Here is a 26,551-nt window from a genome sequence, read left to right as displayed (position 1 = left end):
ATAATATCAGACTATAGTCAAATGAAATTAATGTGAAAGTTTATACATAAACTGTTCTCTATTTCCTTTATGACAATTTATTAAAAATGAAGAGGGGGGAAAAAGGTATCATATGGCCATCCTTACATGTAACTTCCTTAAGTTATAAATGAAGACATTTTCACTTACTTTCCTTCTGTTAGAATAAACAAGAGAACAACCTGCCCCATTTAGATATGACTATTTCTCCATTTGGAAAATTTTGACAGTTGCCAGATACTATCTACAGATGAAGTTTGTTGGTTAACATAACAGACCAGAACATCAAATAACACTGGTAAACGTGGTATACTTAACCCCTCTGAACTTAGACTTTTCAAATTCTAATTTTTAGATTGTTGTTCCGTGAATCTCTTGACCATCTCATTGTTGACCTACTTTTGCAAACCCCAATCATAACTCCTGCCACTATTTTTGATTTACTCACTTTGTGCGTTAGCCCTCATTTAGCTTTAATTCCAAGTCAATCTTGCCTTCTGTCATACAATCTGGGAGGCAAGAGAGAAAAACATATAAATGACAGGTGTTTGAGGCAATATTTTCCATACTTTCAAGTAACTAGGCTATTACAAAACTATGTGAATAGCTATCAAGAGTGCAGGTGTTGGCCCACCTACAAAAGAACTGTTCCTGAATCAGAATCATTGCTAATGTACTTTCTTCTCTCCCTCCTCCGAAGTTACATAACAAACATGTTCACAGTCATCTTTACTTTCCAGGAACTAACATTTCCAATCCCAAGCTTTTCTTAATAACTAAGAAGTCTGATCAATACCTTCATATATTTTCTCTAATATTAAAAGGCATTAAAAATACCAAGTAAAACTCACCTTTTGTTTCCTATACATTAATAAGTAGAGGCAAAAAGGAAGCAGGCAAATGAGAGAAGTAAGAATCAGAGAGTTAATCTTCCTTGCCAAACTATAAAGTATAAGCTATCACTAGTAGGAACTAGAAATTTCCCAGTGTCCCTATCGCTTAATCCTTAGAATGGCAAAAAGGTCCAACACATTGACATGAGCACTGAAATAATCTGGTAAGTGAAAATAGCAGAAGTATCCAGAAGCTGCTTATTACATGTATTGGGACTGATTGATCCTTGTATTGTCATTTTTCCTCTCTTTTCTAATTTTTTTTAAATAAGGAAATATACATAGTACTTAGCTATATGAGAACTGATGAAGCAGATCCATGGATTTTTCAAGTGTTTTTTGGTTCTTTTCTATTTAATAAGTATACATTACATACTGCTATATGTCCAATTCTTTGCTAGATACCCCCTAATTTTTACTCTCTTAAACACACACACACACATTAAGTCAAGCTTTATGCCCTTTAAGTGTTTCTCTGGGAAGAGTCAAATACACATGAAAACATCAGTTAGCAATAACTGATAATATCTGACCAACTTCCAATCTTCCAAAGGAAGCAAGGAAAAAGTACAAAGTATTATGGAAGTTAAGTCAAAAAGATCAATGTTCCCAGAAAAGTTTCATAAAGAAAATAATATTTGACCTTGAAGAAAGAGAAAAAGAAGGGAAAAGAGTTAAAGTAATTCAATAATCTATATTTAATAGTAAAGGAATTGAAAATCCTTGAAAATATCTTAAGACTAGCCACTTGACACTGAATAAAAAGTCAGAATGTCATAGCTAAGATAGAATTATGTCATAAAAATCATCTGGGAGAGTCTGCTTTTTATGTTGTGGGGGAGGTGGTTAGATAAGTATATTTTTGATGTTGGTGCTCAGGATGAATTTGAAAGGATAGAAATTTGAAAATCAGAAAGCACTTATAATACAGATTTATAGTAATGAGTTCTTAATATGGGGTTGTAGGGAAAAAGTAGGCATGGAAAGGGGATAAAATATGGCATAGTGGAAGGAAAAAACTGCATTAGGCATCAGGATTTATTCCTATTTATCCCATTGTTAATACAAGTAGTTGAACATCTCTCTATTCCTTGTTATATAACAAGCCTTTTAGATGAAAAAATCTGCAAATGCCATACATTTTAAATTTGGGTTTAAAAATGTGCTAATTGAAACATCACATTAGAAAATTATTAAAAATTAATTCTGTTGTGCAAAATATTGCATAATGATCAACATTCCTTATTCTAAGCAAGTGCTTTGATTGTTATAAATAATAGTAATAACAATGAAAACAATTACAGTAATAAACAGAAATGGCCTAGATACCAATTCTCCAAAGGATGCCTATTATTAGGTCACAATATTGGAATAATATATGGTCAATCCAATGTAGAGCATAAGTAATTTTATTGTATACTTTAGCTGAAGAGTAAACAGCAAATAAATACAAAGGATCTTTCTCTTTGCTAATACACCAAGAGAGTTAAATGTAACTTGTAACCAATTAAAGCAATTCAAAATATATGACTACTTAAAAGCTTGAGCTAAAGTTCATGGTAAAGACAAATGGATAAAGTCCAAACCTGCTTTGTTATTTGCTTAGATGCTATTTATTATGGTTATATTTTATTATACAGTAGTAAAAAATTACAAGACAACATCCTGTATTATTTCCCTCTGGGATAAATGATACAGATGTACTATTAAATCTCAACACTAGTACCAGTACACCAGCCTACATTCCATTTGTGCCTTTATAATGTGTCAATAGACTGACGTTAATGCCTGCTGATGGTAAAGCTAGCCGAATTATAGCCACTTAAATGTTACATAAAATATGTGGCTTTATAAAAATATAGAACCTTCGTAACAATCTTAGAGATTATACATATATCAAACATACAAACACACATGCACAAAGCGTTTGATTATTATAATGTAATTATTTTCCAGGAAATGACCAAAAATATAAATAAATGGTTTAAGTTTTTTTTAAATATCTTTTCCAATCTGTATAACAAGACAAGTTATGAGTGCTTTCATTTATTAGCAGCACAGTAAACATTCAATTTTTTGTTGAAAGAATGAGTTTGACATAAAAGCTAAATTGTTCAGAGGATTAGCAATCTACTTTTCTCCTTCTTTATTACCATTTACTATTTACTAGACTTTTAGGAAATAGTAGGTTTTATACAATTTTATAAAACTGTAACCAAAAGAAGTTTGCATTTGAAACAAGAGAGAAACAATATAGAATAGTTTCTAATTTTTTTCTGCTTTTTTTTCCTTTTAAGAGAATGGATGGATTTTTTTCTTCATTATTGTGATATGGCTTTCAAAGATACTAATTGCACCTTAATTTTTAAAAATCACTTTTCTTATTGTTTAACCAAACTTTTTATCCATTCTATCTTGGAAGCATGAAAATTAGATAGGAGGTACTCAAGTCAATATGAAGCATTTGGTTCATATTTCACTTCTAATAAGTACTAGTTGTGTGTTATCCTTTTTGAGTCATTTCATTCAGATTTGACTCTTCATGACCCCATTTAAGGTTTTCTTATTAAAAATGATGCATTGGTTTGCCAGTTCCTTCTCCAGTTCATTTTACAGATAAGGAAGCTGAAGCAAACAGGCTTAAGTGACTTATCCAGTCACACCGCTAGTAAATGTCTGGACCAGATTTGGACTCAGGAAAATGAGTCTCGTAAGCCTGACACGCTATCCATTGACCACCAAAACCAAGTTATTTAACCTCTCCAAGCTTCTAACTCTCTAATTTAGAGACAAATTGTCATCTTCATTGATGATGAGTTCCCACACAAATACAATTATAGATCCTTGACATTTTTCCAGTGATTAGAACTTTTCAATAATGGGTGGAGTACCAGATGTTCCTACACCTAACATGTCATTGGATCAGGACTGGGCTTTGTAGCTACTGCCAAAGTGTGCTATAATACTGCTTCTGCAATTGTTGGCTTAATTTAGCAATCAACTTCTTTGTGCTATTTTTAAAAGAAGGGTGAGAAGACACATTATTGTGATGATGATGATTGATGATGATGATAAAAAACTGTGCTAAATGCACTGCAATTATTACCTCCTTTGATCTTAAAAACAGTCCTAGGAGGAAAGTTCTATTATTATTAACATTTCTATTTTACAGATGAGAAAAATGAGGAAACAGAAGTTTAAATGACTTGCTTAGAATAACAGCTAGTAACTGTCAAGTATCTGAGGCCATATTTAAACTCAGGAATTTCTGACTCTAAGGCCAGTGTTCTATCCTTTGTACTACCCAGCTACCCTTAGATGGCTTTTCCTATTGAAAAGAATATATATTTTCCCCGCTTTTAGCCCTACTATGTATCCATTTTATATCATTTCCTAATTATCATTCTTTAATGGCATTGGAATTGATTTGATAGCATTTTTTTCTTAAAGGTAAGGTATATTTCTGGGCAATGTATTTTGTCCCATATATTCAGGTGCCAACTTTTAAACTATCCATTATTAGAATTGGTGAGTTCCATATCCAATGTTTTAAGCTCATATAGTATTAAAAACAATACCTTCATTTAACATTTAAAATGAACATGTAAATTAGAGCAGGATCTAGCAATGTGCATGATAGCAATAAGCTGTTTCTAAGGTATCAGAAATCTCAATGCCTATAACAAAACATTCTTGCTACTATTCCGTGCTTTCTTTAAATTAGCTAGGATATTGATAATTTTATTCACAATGTTTTAGTATATCCTTTATCAAGAGAAAAAGTTGTTCAAACATCATTATTAAATGCATCACATACTTAGAGTATAACCAGATTCTATGAGAAGACAATTGTTCTGCTTTCAAAGTCTTAAAACATTTTTCTGCAGTTATGGAAACCCTAAGCCTGAGATTAATATTTAGAAAAAACATTTGACAGTAGAACATTCTGTACTTGAATATTTGTATATGTATATAATCATGTGTATATATGATGTATATATGCTTATAAAGTTTACATACAAATCACATGTGTGAATATATCTGACCTTTTATCATAGGAGTCAGAGAAAAAAGCTGAAAAGGCAATTATGGATAACAACCACATCTCTGGCAACAAAACTATCATTAAGACATCTGATACCTTAAAAGCAGTTATCATTGCAGGAACTCGTTCTAACTAACATTTAATTGGTGCACTTTTATTTTGGCAGGTGAAGTTTTTGCTTGTTTTTTGAATATTTTTACTAAATATCTCATCTCCTTGTAATCTTTCCAACACACCATATTCCTTTCCAAATCCATGCTTTCTAGGATATGGCTATACCTATCACAACCCCCTGATTTCACTTAAAGGCCTGAGTCAGATTCACTTTCTGAAGAGAAAGGGAGTAAGAAAAGAGCAGTAATAAAAAGGTAGCTAGATGACTAAATGCATAGCATTAGTGAGAATAACCTATGTTCAGACACTTACCCTTAGACTTAGTTTCCTTATCTGTAAAAGGAGGATAATAATAGCACCTTCCTCCCAGAGTTGTCAGAATCAATAAGTAAAGGATTTTGCAAATCTTAAAGCGTCACCCAGACTAGAACCAGGAAAAACTAAATTCAAATCTGGTGTCATAAATTTGCCATGTGATTCTGGACAAGTTACTTTAACTGCTTTCTTTATTTTCCATCTGTAAAAAAGAAGATAATAAATAATATCTTCCAGGGATTTTTGTGAGGATCAAATGAGATATTTGGAAAGCACTTAGCACAGCACTTGTAATATAGCAGGTATTATACAAATGATAATGACATTGTAAACTTTCAATTACTATGTCATATAGGCATTTTTCTTATTCTACTGCTATAACAAATTTCTTTTATGTGTGAAATCTTATCTTCCCCATGACCATGGCAACTTCTAGAAGTCAATGCCAGGTTATATGTTTCTTTTGTATTATCTGGCACAGTAGCAATGGTAGATGTTCAATAAATACTAGCTAAATGATGAACTCACAACAAATGTCCACAGTTTTACTGAATCAGTGTTATTTGTGTAGGTGGTAGTCAATGTTGGATATTAAGATAGTTAAGTAAAACAAGTGCTTATAGAAAAAGAGAAAGGAACATTTAGCCCAATATTACTTACTTTAAGCTACTCTAGTTGAAAAGCTGGTACCTTGTGAATTTGCCTTAACTCTTTCAAGTCACCAGGGAAATATTTAGCAAGATTCTACTTCAATATTCAATTTTAAAGCTAGATCTCAAAATAAATAATAGAAAACTTCCCTCTAAGTTTTAAAGGCTAACCCTTTTGAGACTGTTCAATTAAATAGCAATGGTTTATATTACAAGATTTTACCCCAAAAGATTTGAAAATAAAATTTTCATCAAAATATTATCAGGAGTATATATATATGATAAAGGAATTGCCAGTAGGATTACATGGAGAGTCTGTAATTTATTTATAAAAAGAAGCCAGAGTCTGTTCTTGCTCTGGGAAAGTGTGAGACATAGATCTAGTTAAAACTGTGATAGAAAACTCAAGCGACAGGAGTGCAAGAAAATGTATCTCTAGGAAAATAACTGGGAGAAGTCTACATAAACCTGCAGGTGACATTCAAGCTGGACTTGTTTCTCATTTCAATGACTGGAACAGCTAAGTGGCCATTCCAGGACCATGAACACAACATCCCATAGAGAGTTCTGGAAGCAACATTTAAATACTTCACCCTCCTACCCTTTATATCAATATTAGGGTCTTAGAGACAGAGAAGTTAGATATTATTCAAGTATTCAAGTTTCCATAGGATGCATATTTCAATGTTTATTCCCTCTGCACAATATATAGGGAGTTGAGGTTCCCATTGGGATACTGCCTTACAGGTTGCAAAACAAATTAACAATGGAATATGTAGTTATGCCTAAAGGGAAAGATCATAGTCATTTTTTTTATAAAAGATACTTCACATCACAAATGAATTTTGAAAACATATTTTTATGTTTTGTGCTTTAGTTGAATAGAGGGGTGTGCATTTAATATAGTCTGAGTACAAGAAAACCTTTTTAATACAGTTCATATAGTTGTATGATATGAATATATTTATACAACTCCATTCTTTTTTAGGAACAGCCTTCCTGAACAAAGAGTGGGTTTTCCCCCCCTCAATTTTTATGGTCACATCTGTTTTATACTTTTATATTTCCTATAAAACAGTAAAACTTTTTGTGTTTTTCAGACTACATTGCAACACCTCAATTCATAAAAACAATTTTTAGTTTAGCTGCTATGGTATTACAAAAACAGAATTACAAAATAGCATCTTGTACAAATGTTCATTTGAAAGAACAAAAATCTATACTATATTTTTTCAAGAAGTCCTTGTTGAACCTACCCATCTACTTTTTTGTAAAACCATTACATCCTAATTTTAGAAAAAATAAGCCTATTCTATTTGAAAAGATATTCAATGAACATTTGGATTAAAATACAATGAATTATTTTGTTAGCACTTAACAATTTACAGAATATTATGATTGAAACAGAGACAGGTTAAAATACATGTCCCGAACTCTCAACAAATTTATAATTTCATATTATATCAGTGCTCATTCTTATGTTTAATAATGTTAACTTTTCGGGAATTTATTCTTTCATCTAACCTAAATACTATAATTTTCTAGTTTAAGCTTATTTTTATTTCCTTTTTAAAATATGAAGCATGTAGTCAACATTTTTTTTTTATATTTAAAGTTACCTTCCCCCACCTTGAGATGCAATATTCTCAGTCACTTGACAGTTTTCTCAGAGATCTTATTTTTTAATATTTCAGTCATCTTTGAAATCTATTCTTTATATCCAGATATTTCGGTGTGTTCTGTAAGTAATGGGGTTCAGAAGTGAGCTAGGAGTTTCATAGTGAGATAAGAAAGCTCTTGGATTTTTTTAGTTTTGTCTCTGTATGCAGAATATCATGATATAAGAAATCAGAGAAAAATACAAAATGGCCAGGGGCATTGTTAAACTCAAATGAAATAATAGATATAAGGCACTCTGTAAGCCTTAAAGCACTATTCAAATGACAGCAGCAGCATCAGTAGCTTACATCTCCATACATGTATTCTGCTGGTGAATTTATTCCTAGATCCTTACACAGCACTCTTGCCTGGCTCACACTATGTTTATAGAGCAATAAGGGGCTATGCTGATAAATGTTTAACAAGCTAGGAGTAAGGGGAGGGCAAAGAAGGGGTTGGGGTGGGTTAGAATGAGTATACACACTTAAATTTAACCTGCACTATTAACACTTTCTTGAGTCTAGACAAGCAATAAAACAATAAATCAAGCCCCGAGAGCCCCTTAGAGCTGGCTCCAGCATACCCCTGGAAAAAAAACCCCTCGATTCTGCTTAGCTACCTTTTGTTTCTTATTAGAGTGGCAGAAAAGGGGTGCTAATTAAGTATTTATAAATCAATAAGCATTTAATAAAGGCTACTTTTCTTCAGATGTTTTTTCTAGGGATACTAGTAAACAGTAGCTTCCTTCAAGAAATTCACATTCTAATGGGGGAGGACAATATGTAAAAAGCTAAGTACATTTAAAATATAAACTGAGTAGGTTATCTCACCAGTGAGTGGGCAAAGGTGGTATTGGGAATTTTTTTTTTTAAATAAGAAGGATTTGAGCTGTCCCAAAGGAATCCAGGGAACATGGGTGACAAGGAGGAGGAAAAACATATGGAAATTCATGGAATCAAAAGAGAGAGTATGGTGTATATGTAAGGAACAGCTGAATTGTAGATTACATAGGGAAGAGAAACATAAGAAGATTGTAAATAGCAGAGGAGTTTAGATTGGATCTTGGCGATAATAAGAAGCCATTGTAGTCCTTCTGTGACTTGGTCAGACCTGCCTTAACTTTTCAGCACTTAATAGTGGATAGATACACTGAGTTTAAAAGGTACTGATATAGTATCACACAGTTTATTTAGAGTATCTATAAACCTTAATTCAAATTTTATTGTATCTTGATACAATAACCACTAAGTGGATATAATGATACCATAGCTATATTATTTCTACGTGGTCCTAAGCAAAGCTATAAAAAGAAGGAAATTGTTGATCAATAGAAGGATGATTGACAAGTTCTTCTTCAAAAGAATGGGCAGTTTTATTGTTTTATTGTATGTCAAAAGTCAACAAAAAGATATTTCATGGGACATTTGGTAATATTTTCAATATCTGCCTCCCCAAATCATAAAAATAAATAATGGTAACTTGCATCAGCGATGTGTATTAAAGATGAAAAGGTCAAGAGGTTGAAGAGATTGCTAAGATTTTATTAATTTTATTTTATTAGTATGCATTTTGATCCTTAATCTTTTGGGCTAGGATTTTGAGGAAAATCCAAAAGTTTAAGAATAGGGCTGGGGGGGGCGAGCAAGACACTAGTAGACCATCTGACAAAAGACAGTTAACAAAAGGCAATTTGCTTAATAATGACATGGAAATAATATTCACCAGTGATATAGCATTTAAGCAGCTGGGTGTAGCTTTCCAGCCTTTTGCCATGGTGCCAGGCTAATCAGAAGCATTTGTCGAGCCAGAGGCATTCCTGATTTCTCTTGCTCTAGCTAAGCAACCAAGATACTATTAATGACTTGAGATTTATTCCCAGTTTCCAAAAAGTTTCTGGAATAGTTTTATTACTTTATAAGGAATAGATATTGCTCCCTATATGGAATAGATGTTGCTACTTTATTTCCCCATTTAGTGAATTCAATGTAAAGATGTAAAGTAAGGATGAGAAATAAAAGGTACAACAGGTTCACAAAGTGAGAAGGAGAATGGTTACACATTTCTAGATTACACAGAAGTGTTGCCCTTATATGATTAACAAATTTTTTGAGAAAATTACTGGTAAGAGATAAATATCACAAACAGCACCACACCACACACACACACACACACACACGATTATATTTAACATGCCAAAAACACTGTTATTGATGTGGTAGCTATTCAATAATCAGCTTTTTTATATAATCAGACTATTAATTTGTCAAAACTAAGATCAGAATGAGTTAAAATAGTCAGAAAGATGTGAAATAGTAAACCTGAACTATTTAGGCAGGTAATTTAAAATGCAAAAGGAATAACAGAAATGACATCAATACTGATTACAATTTTATTCAAAAATTTAATATATGTAAATTGATTGTCTCAACAAGAAGACCAAAAGAGCCCCCAAAATGCTTTAATCAGCAACCATCTGACTTATTTGCCAAATAGAAAGAGATGGCTTGTCAAAGGCAAAACCAAATTAGAATATAAATTCATTTATAAAATTTTAAAAGAGGTTGATAGGACATTTTTGAGCAGCACCATTTAATAAAGCAAAGATTAGCAGTTAAGGGCAAGCTTCAAGAAATACTGGCAAAACATCTATGTGTAAAAGATGGAATGAGCAAAGTCATCCCAAAGGATAAAAACAACAAAGTGAAGAAAAATGGAAAAGATAGGGAAAATCATTTTAACAACCTGTTTTCTCTATCAGGGTCAATGGAAATCTCATACTCAAACCTTAATATCACAGGATTAGATGTAAGCAAATAGCATTAAAAAGAATGAAAAAGAAGAAATCAGCCAAAGGGGGCCAAATATGAATAAGAGAATGTTCCCTAGGCTGGCAGTAAATTTTTCAGGAATAAATGGTTTAGGTATTTGGAGAAGATACCAAAACAATAAGGGGAAAGAAAAACAACTCACTATAATGAAAGAAAAATATAACAGAAAATGTCAATCACTACTTAATGTCTATTCGGCAATCTATAGAAATTTTTCATGAGAGTCACCTATATACTGATTAAAGGTATCCTATAGGAAGGTATTAGCAGGAAACAAGTAAGCTTTTGCAAACAACATTGAATAATGGATCAAAACTATCATGTCACAATTCATTGAAAGATATAGAAAATAAACAGATAGATATGATCCCGTTATACTTTTGGAGTGATTATGAAATAGCATTTGATTTAGTAAAGCAGAACAACATTTTAGATGCTTTTTCATCTAAGATATCCCAAGAATACATTAAACAAAATCAAGATTCCTTGAGCAATTTAGCAAAAATTATTCTGTTTAACATCTTTTTGATAATAAACACCAGATGATGCATAAAAATGGAAAGCTATATGTTTGCCAAAGGTGCTTGCGACTATGATGGAAGATTTAATATCAAGTACCAGTTGGAGGGAAATGGTGCAGGTCTTTCACATTATTCTAAATGTGGATTATATTGTACTGATTATATAAAGTTCTGGTTTACTGCAGAACTTTCTGCAAGAGAACTATAATGACTAAATATATAACTACACACACGCACACACACACACTCACACATATTTAGCTGACAATTCACATATGAAAGATCAAGTGGATAAAGAATGTTTATTATGCAAGTTACAAGATGCATATGGAAAAAAGAAATTACAGAGCATGTGGAGCAGTATGTGTATTTGAGACAGATAGTACAAATACATGAGTTGAGCTCAGCTTTCAGAAGAAGGAAGGGAACAGACTGGATAACCTTCTGGAAATGGCAAAGCTTTTTAATGATCTCAAACTTCTAGTGAAACTGGAGGCTTTCTGAATAGCAACAAAGGATGGAAAACAACCATTCCTAAAAAAATTAAAAGTGACTTTCACAGTAAGGTAATGAAGAACTGAATAGGTTGTAAAATATATTAATTGAGGTATCTCAAAAGTAGAGTAGGAATGAAGACTACCATGAGAGAATTGCAATTATGAAGGAAAAGATGAACTCATGAGGTGGTGAAGGATGACAGCCAGCTAGGATGCTCCCACTCCTACTTTTATCATATCAGGAGAAAGTCAGTAAGACCTCAGATATGTTGGATGCACTGTCTGTAGCAAAATCATGGAAGGACATCTCCCAAGAATCAAAAAAGAGCTGGACTAGCATAAACTGAATTCAAGTTTAGTCATTAGAGGGAAATTCCAACTCATTCAGAACACAGATTCAATTTGACTATTCAAAAGTGTTAATACAGTGCTTCCTTTAACTCTTAATTGCCTTTCTAAATGGAAGAATCTTGAAAAGAGACTAGCCTTTATTTGGTTAATTTTCTCAGCATTTTCTAAAAAAAAAAAAAAACAAACTTTGCACCTAATAAGGCATTAATAAGCATTTGCTGAGGTGGTTTCTTGATTTAACTTCATCATTCTACTCACACTGTTAAATTTTGAATAATTTTTTATGGATGTAATAATGACATCTTATAGTCTTTAAATATCATTCAAAAGGCAACAGATATGTGTATGATAATTGTGAGAAAGTCCCAATACATATATCAAATAAAGAACATACAAAGAAGAACCAAAATAAAAGGTGTTATAAAGGATATGCATGATAGATTAAAAAAATTACAGGTTGGTCCTGGGCAAAAGTGAAAGAAAACCAACAGGCAGCTCATTTGTTCCATTGGTATCTTCAGGGTATAAGAGAAAATCAGAAAGGACCACAAAAAAGTTAAGTAGATCCCATGTGCTAAATTTCTGGACATCAGCCAATAGATTTGAATGGGATGAGATAGATGGTCATTGCATGGACATTACATTGATTGTCATTAGATTCATTAGAATATCTGAGTACAATTAAGGCCTAAGACTTATTAGTTTCATTCCATAAGGAAAAGAAATAATCTGTGAAAAAATAAACTTGTATTCCTTTTTTAATTCATTAATTAAGACACCCTGGACATCCTTCTACCCATGTTGAAATCTATGGATTGCTATAATAGGCATATAATAAATTGGTGTTCACTTATTCCTCTTTATGGAAAATTGTGCTGTTTTATTTAAAACTTTAATATGCCAAGTAGAATATTTATGGCTATAGCACAGACACATACATATATATATATATATATATATATAAACACACACATATATAATAGGTAATATAATAATTTGGCTTTTGTGGTTATATACAAATTATTTGGCAGAAGACTAACATTTCTTTTTCTTGATCAACATTTAAAAAATTAAATTTCAGACCATGGACAATAGAAAATGAACAGGGTAGTTAAGTGCAGAATGTAAAATAAATTCCATCTTAATTGACTAATGTATCTAATCACCTCTGCACATTGAATGTGGTCAACATGCTATTGCAAAAATATATATACACAGGGTTGTGTTTTGTTAGTCAAATGCCACTTAGCAAGTTGCTGAACAGAGGTAAATGGCATGAATGGCCAGGCATCCTGAAAGGCAATCCCCATTCCTCTTGCCTTTCATCACCTACCCTCCCTACCAAAAAAACAATCTGGCATTTGATCATGTCCATTATATGAAAAGTTCAACCTTTCTACAGCAGGATGTTTTGATTATGGTTATTTTAGCTAGTTATTACAACACATCTTCCTCCTCTCTATGAAAAACAATAGCATACATTTGCAAGGCATTTTGTTTATATTGACTAACTGAAAAGAAAACTTCACCATTTATTTTTTATTCCAAAATGAAATTAAGCAACAGGATGTGAGAGAAAAATAGATGCCATTTTTTAAACTGCAAAAACCTAGGTAAACTCTATCTAAATTATTTGGAATAGATATTAAATAGATATTAAATAGATAATTAAATATTAAATAGATATTAAAATTATTAATACTAAAGTAGTAAATGCAATACATAAGAGAAATATCCAAATAGCATTGTTTAAATAAATGAAAACATAACATAACCAAATACAATGCTTCATAATTAATAATTATTACTACATTTGATTTTTTTCAATTTCAGAGTATATTTAATCTATACCTTAGAAACTTTTTGGAAAATGTACTTTTTTCATTAGAAAAAAACTTTTTTTTTTCTTAATGACGTACCTATACCCAGTGATTCTACTAAGCTTCTAAATAATTTAAAAATGATATACCAAAATTTCTACAATTTATTTCTTTATATTAGTGTAGCCCATGCAAATATCTTTATCATACACCAATGGGAATATCAGTTGACAAATAGTCTAAATAAGTAGCAGTAAGGCTTTTCAAAGCAATTTTTCCTGTATTATGGAGAAAGGAGGATACATATTTCTACTAGCAAAGAAAGAATAGCTAAGGAAAGTAAGATATCTTAAGAAATCCTTATATGTGCCAGACAATAATCATTGCATTTCATGAAAGAGCATCTAAAATGATGTCAATAATTTTTTTAAAAATATGCTATGACTGCTAATAATCCATTACTCAGAAATTCAAGATAAAATTCTGGCTTTTGTATTATTTTTGGTAAAGTATATCTTTTCTCTTTTTATTATATGATATTCAAATATTCCAACAGAAAATGTGGATGATGGTTAACTTTTCTAACCACAATGTTTCCTCCTCAGAATCATTCAATCTTATTTGGGATAGAAAAATACATTGTACTTTTTGGAAGCTCTAATATGCTGTAACATATAACTTAGAGCGTTTACAGTTTACAAATCACTCTTATGTACATTAGCTCAGATGATTCTCAAAACAGCACTGTGAAATGAGGAAACTAAGGTCAGTGATTTGTTCACCTTTACATGGCCATTAAAGGGTAAAGGTAAGAATTGGTTGCAATTATGGTGTTCTTTGTAAAATATGAACTTCCTTTCATAAGACATTTGGGCAAATACTAAGAAAAAAAAAGAGATAATTTACCTAATAAGAAGGAAATGGGAAAGAAAAAAAAAGCAGCCACCTGTAGGTAGTAAAATTTTCCAAATGTTTTTTAGGCAATATTTCTATTTTAATGATGACTTTTCATCTTTATGTGAAGTACATGTACCAATAAACTGTTATAATTTAGCACCTGGGCTTATGGCTAGCCACCAGTAACCTGAATTCCAATAGTCAATCTCTAGGTCTAGTAAGATCATATGATTGCTATGGTAGCTTAATTTCCCAGTGTCCCATGTCAAATTATTGTTACAGTTCTTTAACATTTAAATAAGAAAAGTCATTTAAGATAAAACCCAGACTTGGTGTGTTTCTAAAGCTGTTTTTCCAAACCTTGAAAGATGTTTATAAAACACACATGATGGAATATTGAACTTGAAGAAGTTCATGGCTTTCATTTGATTGTTTCACAGCTGTTGGTGGCTTTAGGGCCTTTACAATAGCATTGCTCCTGTAGAACAAGTGCAACAAATTGGAGAAATGATGTTTTACTAAGTGAGATATAACGTAGAGAAAGAAATTATTTAAACCCTACCTCCCAAAAAGCCCCCAAGAACCCACTAACTTTGAAAGGACAGATTTATTTGATTGTCAGAATTTTTACAATTAATGAAATACCTAACAAAATGGAACATCCAGAATTTACTAAGGTGTTTAAATTCACTGTTATATCTAGCATATTTCATATTTTATTTGAAGCCTATTCTACACATTTACAGGTTTTCCCTTTAATACTAATTTACTCTCAAATATTAAATAATTTTAATAACTCCTTATAAAAATTTAATTTGATAGCTGTGCTTTAGGAAAGAATTCAAAATCACTTGATATTCTTCAGAATGTACATCTAATCTAGTATGACTAGTAGTCTCCTAGTACAGTCTAGGGTTTTTCACCAAAGTTGACTGATAACTATGTTTTGGGATAGTAATAAGTATGAGAAACAGAACTTGTTATTTAAAGACTCAGTTTTACAGCAAATAATAATAAAATAGCTATTCATAACAATATTCAAGTGCCATCTATGTATATGCAATGTGATATGGTAAGAATTATGTTTTTTAAAATCTTATAATATACTTTGTCAAGAATTAATAATACATTCCAGTAACCATTGATCAAACATGGACTATGTACTAAGCACTATGCTATGGTAATGTGTGGAGTACATTTAAACAAATACTGGTATAAATTAGCACATAATCTGTGTCTTATAAGAGGCTGATAGAAGATAGTTGAATTGTTTTTCTAGGGACAAGAGGGAGTCATTGAAGATACTTGAACAAGGAGAGTGATAAGCGCGAATAGTACTTGACAAAGTTTAAAGACAGAGAGACACACAGAGACACACAGAGAGGGACAGAAACAGAGAGAGAGACCGCGACAAGAGACAGAGAAGAGAGGAAGCTGACAACTCCATGTTACTGTAAGTTCAGTGATACTACAAGTGAGAGAAAAAGTAATGAAGACTTTTGTCTATGATAATGGCCATGTGAATGGAAGAAAAAACAGATGAGAGAAGTAGATGTAGAACTGGCAAAACTTTTCAAATGATTATATATTAGGAATACACTGAATGCTATTAATGCATGAGGCAGAAAAAAGAAAAAAAAAGTCAAGCATAATGTTGTGCTTGTGGACTTGAATAATGGAGATATAGATGTCCTCAAAAGGATTTAGGGATGCAATCAGTTTGAGATGCTATAAAACATGCAATTAGAGATATCTAAAAGAAGTTGTTGATGAGGAACAGGGGCAGGGAGATGTAGGTAAATTGATAGACTAGGGCAGAATACATAAATCTAGGAGTCTGCATAAAGATGTTTATTGAATCACTAAAAGCTCATAAAATGCTAAAAAAGAATAAAGGGACAAAAAGAGATGAAACAGGACCAGATAAATATGTCAGAATATCATAAATCCCACAAGATGAGTATCAATGTGCTTTGGGCTAGTTTTTTGTTTCATTTGTTATGTGGTTTTTTTTTTGCCTCTTTTATATCTTTACAAAATCTGAATTTGGACCAATAATTTAAGATTTTGCTCCTATTTTTAAAAGTTCTTGAAAACATGCTACTTTTAAAAGATATTTTAAATTCCACATACATGAAGCTAATTGTAAACCAAAAGATCAAGCTAACAAAAGATGCAGATAGTATCTTTCTTCATATGTCTTGTAATCTGAATATTAACTTCAACTATCTCAGATGGGGGTGTGAGGACATTGAATTCTATATTATACTGCAGCAAATCTGGCATTCCTTCCTTCCCCTACCCTTATCCCTTTGGCCACCCTCTGAAAAAGGAAGGAGGATTTCAATTGATGCTACTGAAAGAAATACTGAGAGTGGCAAGATCTCAACATCACCTTTGACTCTGTCCTTCACAGCTGGAGAATGACAATGAAGAGCAGGAATAATTCACCAAATTAAAATAACCCCAAGTCTGCTTTGTGGATACTTTGACATCCTTATAAGTCTCCCAGTCAATAGTAACTGCAGAAATTCTGGAATGAAGTTTATCTAATGCCTTTATTTTCTCACTAATCTTCATTACTAACTTTACATGATTGGACTTAACAACTCTAAGGACCAACTATGCTTTGGGGACATAACTGCAGCATAAAATTTGAGTTTCAAAGGTAAACAATGAAAATAGCCAACAAATGCACAGGGGACTCTTTACAATGGTACAATGAACAAAACCAGTGTGGCACTAAGGCTACTTGCCTGTCCACATACTTGCTTAAAGGATACCTAATTTTTTTTCTCTGCTGCATAGAGCTGAAAATATGTAGTTGTCCACTCAAAACTGAGAGTAAATTTGCTAATAAAATCATGAGAAGTCTTCGAGTCACAAAAGTTAAAACACACAAATGATGAGGATTGAATTTATAAAATGACCGCAAAAGTGTTGGAAAAAATGAAACTCAATGTGAATATAATGAGCAAGCATGATCCTGAAGAAGAGATATAGGCAAACATCTTTCCTTCGTTGTAGAGGTTGACATGAAACAATAGAGGTTATAGCAGAAATTCTAAGAAAAAAATCTCGTTAAAAATAAACAGTTCAGCATTATCAAACTTTTCCTGAAAAAGTCTGAGAGTGCTATTTTTTTTACATCATTAAAACAATCTTAATTTTATTGAGGAAGACTATATTGGTAAATGGAGAAGATAGAAAATTGAAAAAATATGGAAAACTTTTAAAATTTCACAATGAATGATCATTACCTATATATTTTTTTTTCCCTTAAAAGAAAATACCCTTTCTAGCTTCTGGCGCTTTGCGATAAATGGCTGTATCTTTCCTTGGACAGCATAAATAGACTAGATTTGTTTCTGTTCTCTTGAACCCTCAAAAGGTATTTTCTAGTTTTAGGAAAGTATTAAAATCAAAAGGGAGCAGCTCAGTGTTTGAAAGGCTTTAAAAAAGATTGAACAAGAGGTGACATACAGTCAAGTCATGTCAGAATCAAAGCCAGAAACTCAGTCTCTAGCCTTTAATGCCAGGACCATAGTTAAGTTCTTAATTAATGCATGTTGACTGGGAGAAAGAACTTTGAATGTAACAGACACCTATCAATTTATAATACTTTTTAAAAGTATGCAGAGGTACATAAAATAACTACCTTGAATAGCTTTGCAAAAGTCAGTAATTATTATGCTAGAATGCGACATATTCTCACAAATGAAGGCTAGGCCAGAAAAGTATGTCGATAACACCCAACGGCTTCTCCTTTTTATTCTCATTTTCCATAGAAACTACAACTTCACATTTCTATCACTGAACAAGTCGCATTCTCCTAGTGCCTACCAAGACATCCTTGACAGTTTTACTCATTTGAAAGGAGTCATTGTTTGAATTGTTCCCTTAAAACTTGTTGAGAGGATTAATGTAAGCATACTTCATATTACCTATCTTTAATTTAGTGAATTCAAGTATTACAGTAAATGGACCATTGCTCAAAACATCATTCTAACTGGTTGTGGGTTATATATTGAACACCAGAATTGTGTGTTAATAACACAATGGGCTCTATTATGGAAGTAATGCATTAAATAGTACCTGCTGGCCTGAAAGGGCTAATGCACCTTCCTACATAGCTATAGGAAGTGACAGCCACTGGGGAGAATTGGGTTTAATATACCTCCACAGTTGGGAGTTGAAAATGAAATACAAGACTCCATTTCTTTTCTTTGGCCTGGAGCTGGAAATATTCACTTACTTATAATGAAAGGGACATAAAAGGTTTAAAACAACTCTCTTAATTAACAATTCAATGCCAGTTACCTATACCAAAGTGGATTCACCCAGTGCCTAATCTCTTCCCAGCCAAAAAAAAAAAATTATACCATGGAAACTACATTAACTCTTTCAAGAACATTTAAACTGTATTGATAATGTATTTGAAATAATAACCTATTTATTATCTAGTTTTACTAACAAAGGCAAAAATGAAGTTTACTGAATATTGAACCTAAAGTTAATGGTGAAAATGGAAAAATCCAATCAGCTAGATAGAACTTTGCAGCTGGAGTCTGTGTGAGCTACATTCAAATCTTGTTTCAGATCCTTACTGGCAGTGGAACCCTGAGCAAGTCATTGTAATCACCTATTTGTCTCAATTATCTAAAAAATAAAATGGGGATAATAAATTGTTAATAAGTTGCAAAAGTCAGCAATTATTATGCTAGCATGTTACCAGTTCTCACAAGTGAGGGGTGGGCCAGAAAATGTGGACAATATGCAGCTTCCCCTTTTTGTTCTCATTTTCAATATAAGCTACAACTTCAAAGTTCTATCACTCAACAAGTCATATTTCCCCAGTACCTATCAAATGAGGTAATATGCATAAAATAATTACAGCACAATGCCTGGTACTAACTAGACTCTATATACATAGGTTTTCCTTTTTCTTTTCTTCCCAAATTACCCAAAATGAGAAGAATCATGATGTAATTCAAAGCAGTATTCATTGGGAGTTTGGATAATCTTGGTAAAATATACATAATACCTGCATTTTGCAATTTTTTTTCTTTCTAAACAGAGTTAATAGTGACTTACTCTAAAGGCTTACAAATCAGGTTTGCTTAATTTATACTTTTTAATTAATTTTTAAAATTCAAATCACTAGCTTTCTTTGAAAGTAAAAGGTTACTTGGTCCCTTGGATCTGAAATTCTCAGGCTACATAACAGGAGTAATCTAAAAAGATATTTTTACTGCATTAGAGCAGAGGGAGATATAGTAACAAGAAAAATAATAATTTCTCCGCCTTCCCCAATCCACAGCAGCTAACTCAAATGCCATTCTACTAGAGACTTCAAGGTGAACCCCATGTTGTATCTGTTTATTGTATAGTATAAAATGAGAAACAGGGCCTATCATTTCTGCTACCTGACAGTTTATTTCACAGGATCCTTTGATGAGCATTATTTGATCATCAGTAGTTTCTACTTTTGTATGTTATTTGTACTATATTTATGTATAAGGATATCTCTGTAAAAATGTGTGCTTTTTGAAAAGTTCAACTAATCTTTATACAAGAACTGTGAATCTCATTTGACATATCAGAGTTGTAGGTTCTCATAAATCATCTGATATTGTCCTTGCTCTCTCCAGAATGTCTGAGGAATACTCTAAAGTGGATGAACTCCACTTTCTTTCTGTTCACAAGTCATAGAAATCAGAGTACTCTTCAGGAGATGCACATACCTGAAAAGATCTGTGATTTCTTCAGCACAGGGAATTTGCATTAAATCTCCTTTTAACAGAGCAGATTGCAACCTTACTTTGATTTACTAGATGAGACACAAAAAGTTTCAGAGGTAGAGGAAAGACTTGAATCTAAATCTTCCTAAGTCACACGTCCCCATATTCTATCCATTATATACATGTGCATTGTCTTTTCTCTTTAAATTTGGAAGATGAGGAAGAATTTTCTAAAATTTTCTTTGATCAAGAGAAAATGGATCTGATAAGAAACAATGATAAAAAATACATTTATGCTGAAACAATGATAAAAGCAAAATTTATCCTATCTTTATGGTCAAGTAGAAATATGAAATGCATTTTGATAATGTTATATTTTATTCTAAAATGGAAAAATAGACTATAGGATATGAGGACAAAAATGTCTTGGACTTGTGATTTCATTGGCACAGAGATTACCAGAGTGAAGAATTCATACTAATACAAATCAATACCTTTTTCTGCACCTGAGTCTCTTACAGAGTTACCTTGAGAATGATAAAAGACATAAGAATTAGAGCATTTTGCAATGAGAAATGATAAATAAGAATGATTAAGAGAAATGTGGTAATGTTTATATAAAGAGATATAAAACAAAATAAGATAAATTAAAAAAAAAACATATATTTGATAATAGTCCAACTGAAAAGATAAATAAAAGGAATTTTCAGTCAGCTAGCAAGAATTTTTTTTCCTTTTTTTTTTTTTTTTTTTTTTCCCCAGTAAGCATTTTAGAGGGACCTGCTATATGCCAGGCATTTTTGCTAAATACTAGGTGAGAATACAAAAAAAAAAAGGTAAAGGAGAATCCCTTTTCTAAAGGAATTCACTTTTTAATGGGGACATGATCTCTTGAGTGACAGAAAAAGCAATGAATGTTTTATAAAAGAGATAATGAATGAAAAAGATTTCTTTCCTCACAGGAGAATGATGGGGGGAAGAGAAAGGGAGACAGACTACTGCATATGTTATCTACATCTAATGCTTTTGCTCAATTATTTTTTATTTGGCACAAAATAGTGTGCAATTTGGAGAAGATTAGGTGAGAAACAATAGCAATGTAAAGACGAAAATGTTTAATAATATATATATATATTTTAAAATTAAAGTGTTTTAATCTATACTCTATCATTAAGCTAATAGCAATTACTTGAGTTTGGACTTTTTCTTATAAAATGAAAATCAATTAATGTCTACTATATTGCATTAAAACAATTAATATTTTAAAAAATAACACAATAATCATTTAATCATAAGTTAGCTAAAGTAAACAGGATTTAATTGTTTAATATCATTAAATATGCAGAGTAGAAAAAGTACATTATTAAAGCAATTATTTAATCATTATGGTTAGAAAAACTATTTAATTCATTACTTCTGCTACTTTTCTTAGGAAATGACATCTTATTATTTAGAATACAGCTAATTCAATTATATTAAAATACGTAACTAATAAACAGCATTGTCTTTAAAAATCTTAACTTTCTGGAGAAAATGGAGATTTAGAAACTCTACAAATTAGTGAATTTTCACTATTTTCAGAGACATTAGAGAGATCATATAGCAAAGATGATAGACAACAGATGGACTACTCCCTTTACATTCTGGATCCTATTACACCATAAATAGCCAAGTCAGATGCCAAAAAACAAACTGGGGTGAGCCATAGTTCAACTGTTGGACAAGAATAAAATGGCAAGCAAAAATTAGTCAGTTCTGATATTTCAGGAGGTCTATACTATCAATGTCAAATAATAATGGAGTTTAATAAGTCCATGAAACGGCAACACTTAGAGGTTTTATGAATCAGTTTTACATGAAACTTAAACCAAAAAAAAACAACAGTAATTTACATACTTCACAAACTACACACTCTGGGAAACAGCACTAAAAATAACAAAATCATATTTATAAAGACAATACCCAATCTAAATAATTATCTAAGATAATTACTTTCATTATTTTTTAACATATCTAGAGTTAACTATTTTATCATCTTCTTAAATTTTCTTGTTGAATAATCTTTTGTTCTTCAAAATGTCCTGTTTTATTGAGTATCTGAGGGAATAAGAGGATTCCACCAGTTTGGTCATTTCTCCTTCAAAATTAAATTATTATTTTTTAAAAGTGCATGTGTTAAAATAATGATAGTGATATAAATTGTTTTCTATCAGCATCTCTGCTTGGCTTCTATTCCAAAGCCTAGGTTACTCTCCAACCCCATCCTATTACATTGTAAGTTCCTTGAGGGATAGTCTCCACAGTACAAGATACCCTCAATAAATATTATTATATTGACTGGAATTCCTTCAACATGAGCATCTTCAAAGCAATTTCCAATGAGAAAAAAACAAAAAACTTTTATTTCACTTCTCTCAGAAAATATATAAATTTGAAAATTCTCTTCTTGGTAAGAGTAGGTAGGTTTTTTAAGTGGCTATTAAAAAGAGACATTTCACAATTATTCATATACTTCAAAATTACAATTAATTTTGTGATGATGCTTTCTGTTAACATAATATTTGCATTTTTAAAAAAATATGCCATATTTTACTCACTTACATTTTTCTTACCTACATACATTAAATGATCAAAATCAAATAATTATAAAAGCAACAGTTGGCACATCTGCTATTTATGTCTCCTCAGAGTATCATATTATCATTGTCTTCAGCTAAGCTTATAATTGGTCATTTTTGTAACTTTGTAGAAACACAAAAACATAATTTAGTTTTGTTTAGATGACAACAAAAGAACATTCAACTTCTTATGCCATACTGGATAAAAGATAAGAACTAAATTGAAGTTTTATTGATTAAAAAGTTCAGTGAAAATAATTCTGGTTTCAAAGTAGATGACAGCACTGTTATTGAAAACTCATGCTATAGTTAACAAAAGATATCATTCATAGTATCACAGATTTAGAGATGAAACGGACACTAAACCCAATAACCTCAGTTTTGCAAAGGAAGTAACAAAGGTTCAGTGACTTTAAGTGACTACTCAGGATCATATAATTAGTATCTTATTTAAATCCATATCTTTCTTCCCTTCAGATCCAGAACTCCAATAATTATTAGACTAGCCATATCCAAATTTTTCTAATGGAGCACTCCTATCAATTTTTTTAATGGGGAAAAAAAAAACCAAAATATTTAAAATTTACCTATTTATACAAATACCACTGGACTATTCACAATTTACATTATAAAACATGCATAAATCTTGCAAAAAACAAAATTAAGGATTGAAATGAAGATAAAAAGATTTGAGGCAATAGAAATCCAGTGGGGTTTACCAAATAGGAATACAATCTGCTTTTAATTTTTTCTAGTAAATTTATTTATTTTTAATACACATTAGTTTATGAATTAGATTGGGAGAGAAAAATCAGAGCAAAAGGGAAAAACCATGAGAGAGAGAAAAAGAAACAGAAAAAAGTAGTGAACATAGCATGTGTTATTTTATATGCAGTCTCCTTAGATCTTTTTCTGGATGCAGATAGCATTTTTTGTCCAAAGTCTATTGGGATTGCTTTGAGAACTAAGTCTTTCATAGTTGATAACTGCACATATTACTGTTACTGTTATTATGTACAATATATTCCTGTTTCTGCTTGTTCTCAAATACTTCTCACTCCTGCCTTCTCACCCCTATCAATCCATATCTATAGATTTTTATCATTTCTTATGTTTCAATTAAATTGTATTTAACTTAAATATTTATTTTTAAATTTCTTAAACTATGGATCACAATTCCAAATGGTACTGCATAACAATGTGGGTAAAGTCACTAGCTTGTGATTTACTATCAGTAAATATCTGATTGTACATCTATTTTATATACTTAAATATCCAAGGTCATTGTCACATAAAAATGTCTTGGATGAAAAGGGATTGCAAGTGGAAAAAGTTTAGGAAATAACTAAAAATAATAGCTAAAATAATCAAAACACTTGGAATAAAAAGCAAGATTAAGTTTAGGTCTCAGAATGTGCTGGGTATTGGTAAGGATGTTCAAATTGGCAGAGATAAGGTAAGGACTAAGCACTGGATATGTGAACATAGAGATTCAAATATGTGAACAAAGATTCAGAGAACTGCTATCTTCTCAATGACCCAAGATTGAACCTCTGGGGTTTTAAGACATCAGATTAACTCCTATGGATGTTTTCACTAAAATCTGTTATTTGTTCCTATCTTTCAATATTAAAGTACTTATATAGTTTCCCAGGTATAGTTCAGGATTCATGTTCTCCTTTTTTAATCAATGCTACATACCAAAAGACTAATCTGATCTAATCATCATTTATGTGATGTACAAGGCCAGATACCGTGTTACTCAAGAATGTTTAATGGCTCCCTATTTTCCTTCACTTGCTAGTCTAAATTCCACTTAGAGAATTTTAAGGATTTGTATAATCTGCTTTTATCCTAAAGGTCTAATCCCCCTTTCCCCCTCCCTGCTCTGCCTGCCTACTTGCTGTGATAGGAAGCAATTCTTCTTAGTAACTTTCAAAGACATGAGCACTAAATATTTTCATTATGGAGACTTTGGTTTGATTAGATATAGAAGTAAGATATTTGGTCAAACTCCTTTTAGAAATGAGGATCATAGATTTGCAGATGATGGGACCTTCAAGGCCAGCTCTTCATTTAGCAGATAAAGAAATTGAGAGCCAAGTGACTTGCTAATGATCAAAAAGTAGTTGTAATAAACAGAATTGTTGATCTGATCAAAAGGTTCTAAAGTTACACTCATAGAAGGCATTGAAAAAAATCTGAAGTAAAACAAATTCAAATCCTGTTACTGGTTGAGTAATCCTAAGCAAATAATTCACCTAATTTCATTTTCTTCTTTACAAAATGGGGATAGATACATAAACTACCTATGTAACGGGGCTATGAGGCTTTGTAATGTTTAAAACACCATATAAAAGTGCACAGTCCCTTTTGTTAGAATCTTAACTTTCCAACTCACTGTGTGTGTGACTTGGGAAAAAATCATTTTACTCCTCTGGTCCTCATTTTCTCATCTTTTCAAATTTTAGGAAAGGATGTTGAATTAGATCACCTCTAAAGTTCTAGTTCCAACATTCTGTCATCCTGGAAGAGTTTTGCACTAATGAGTAGCCCGGAAAAACTAATGTCTTGATGGCAAGCCAAGCATTAAACAGCTAATACACATAGCTAGCTATTCACAACTGTGATCAAGTTGCACAGCTATGTTTAGGACAGAGAGGGAAAACCATTTTAATTAATGGATATGTTTATAGAATTACAGTCTCCCAGTGATTACAAAAATTCCGTAGCAGCAGGAACCCATCTTTCAAACAATCAGGATAAACAGGGCAAGGAAGATTTAGACCTGGATTGGATAACAAAGGGGAGAAAGTTTTATCAGTTAATAATAGTTTATTCAAAGAACATTATATAATTCCCTGGAGATGGTTTTGAGACCCTAGAATATAAAAAAGATAATATTTTATCAGTTACCTATTCATTAAAGATTGCCTTAAATTATTTTTCATAAATGAACAGCTCACAATTTAGGAAAAAATATATACATATGTAAAATTATTTTATCATATTTTAATTTTTAAAGTTTTACTGTCACAATTTTACACTAAAATATTTATTAATGCCTTAACACAAACATTTTAAAGTAAGTGCTTTCTCTGTAAAATCATACTCTGCCTCAAATTTGTTTTATGCCTATCTCCTATCACTTGTCATACACAAATATGGATATACACAGACACAGGCATGTAGAAAGAAAGAGAGACAGAGACAGAGACAGAGAGGGAGGGAGAAAAGGAGGAAAAGAAGGAGGGAGAGAGGAAGAGAGGGTTTCACCAAAAAGCCCTCTTAATAATAAGCACCTTTGGTTCTTGGCACTATTATTTACTATTTGTAAGGACTATAAATAGGGCTTACCTTTAATTTCTTGGCTACTTATACTCAAGTATAAGTATATACTATACTAGAGTCTATACAAAGACTTAACCAAATGCTTTAACATTAGTTATCAACACAGTGCAATAGGACACATTAAGCCTATTCAAGTTTAGTATAAAACCAAAGAAAAATAGACCAATGAAGGCTTGCCAAAATAAAACTCCTACTTCTAAATTAAATGTTTCACAGGAGAAGGAAAAGATGAA

At 31.7% G+C, this 26,551-nt stretch overlaps 1 protein-coding gene across 18 annotated transcripts in view; it reads right to left on the bottom strand.

The window, feature by feature from the left end:
* ADGRL3 (adhesion G protein-coupled receptor L3) overlaps nucleotides 1-26,551 on the bottom strand; it is a 1,041,133-nt gene that overhangs the window by 848,320 nt on the left and 166,262 nt on the right. The window contains exon 1 of one of the 18 annotated variants that reach the window (XM_074272784.1): nucleotides 467-1,535. The exons of the other annotated variants lie outside the window; for them this stretch is intronic. The gene's annotated coding sequence lies outside the window, so the exon portion shown is untranslated. Of the gene's footprint in view, nucleotides 1-466; nucleotides 1,536-26,551 lie in introns of those variants that run through there. 18 annotated transcript variants of the gene reach the window in all.

Source organism: Sminthopsis crassicaudata, chromosome 6, assembly GCF_048593235.1.
Source record: "Sminthopsis crassicaudata isolate SCR6 chromosome 6, ASM4859323v1, whole genome shotgun sequence".
In the NCBI taxonomy this organism is placed as follows: Eukaryota; Metazoa; Chordata; class Mammalia; order Dasyuromorphia; family Dasyuridae; genus Sminthopsis; species Sminthopsis crassicaudata.
The sequence above is the reverse complement of the archived record's forward strand: the minus strand, read 5'-3'. Positions and strand labels throughout refer to the sequence as shown.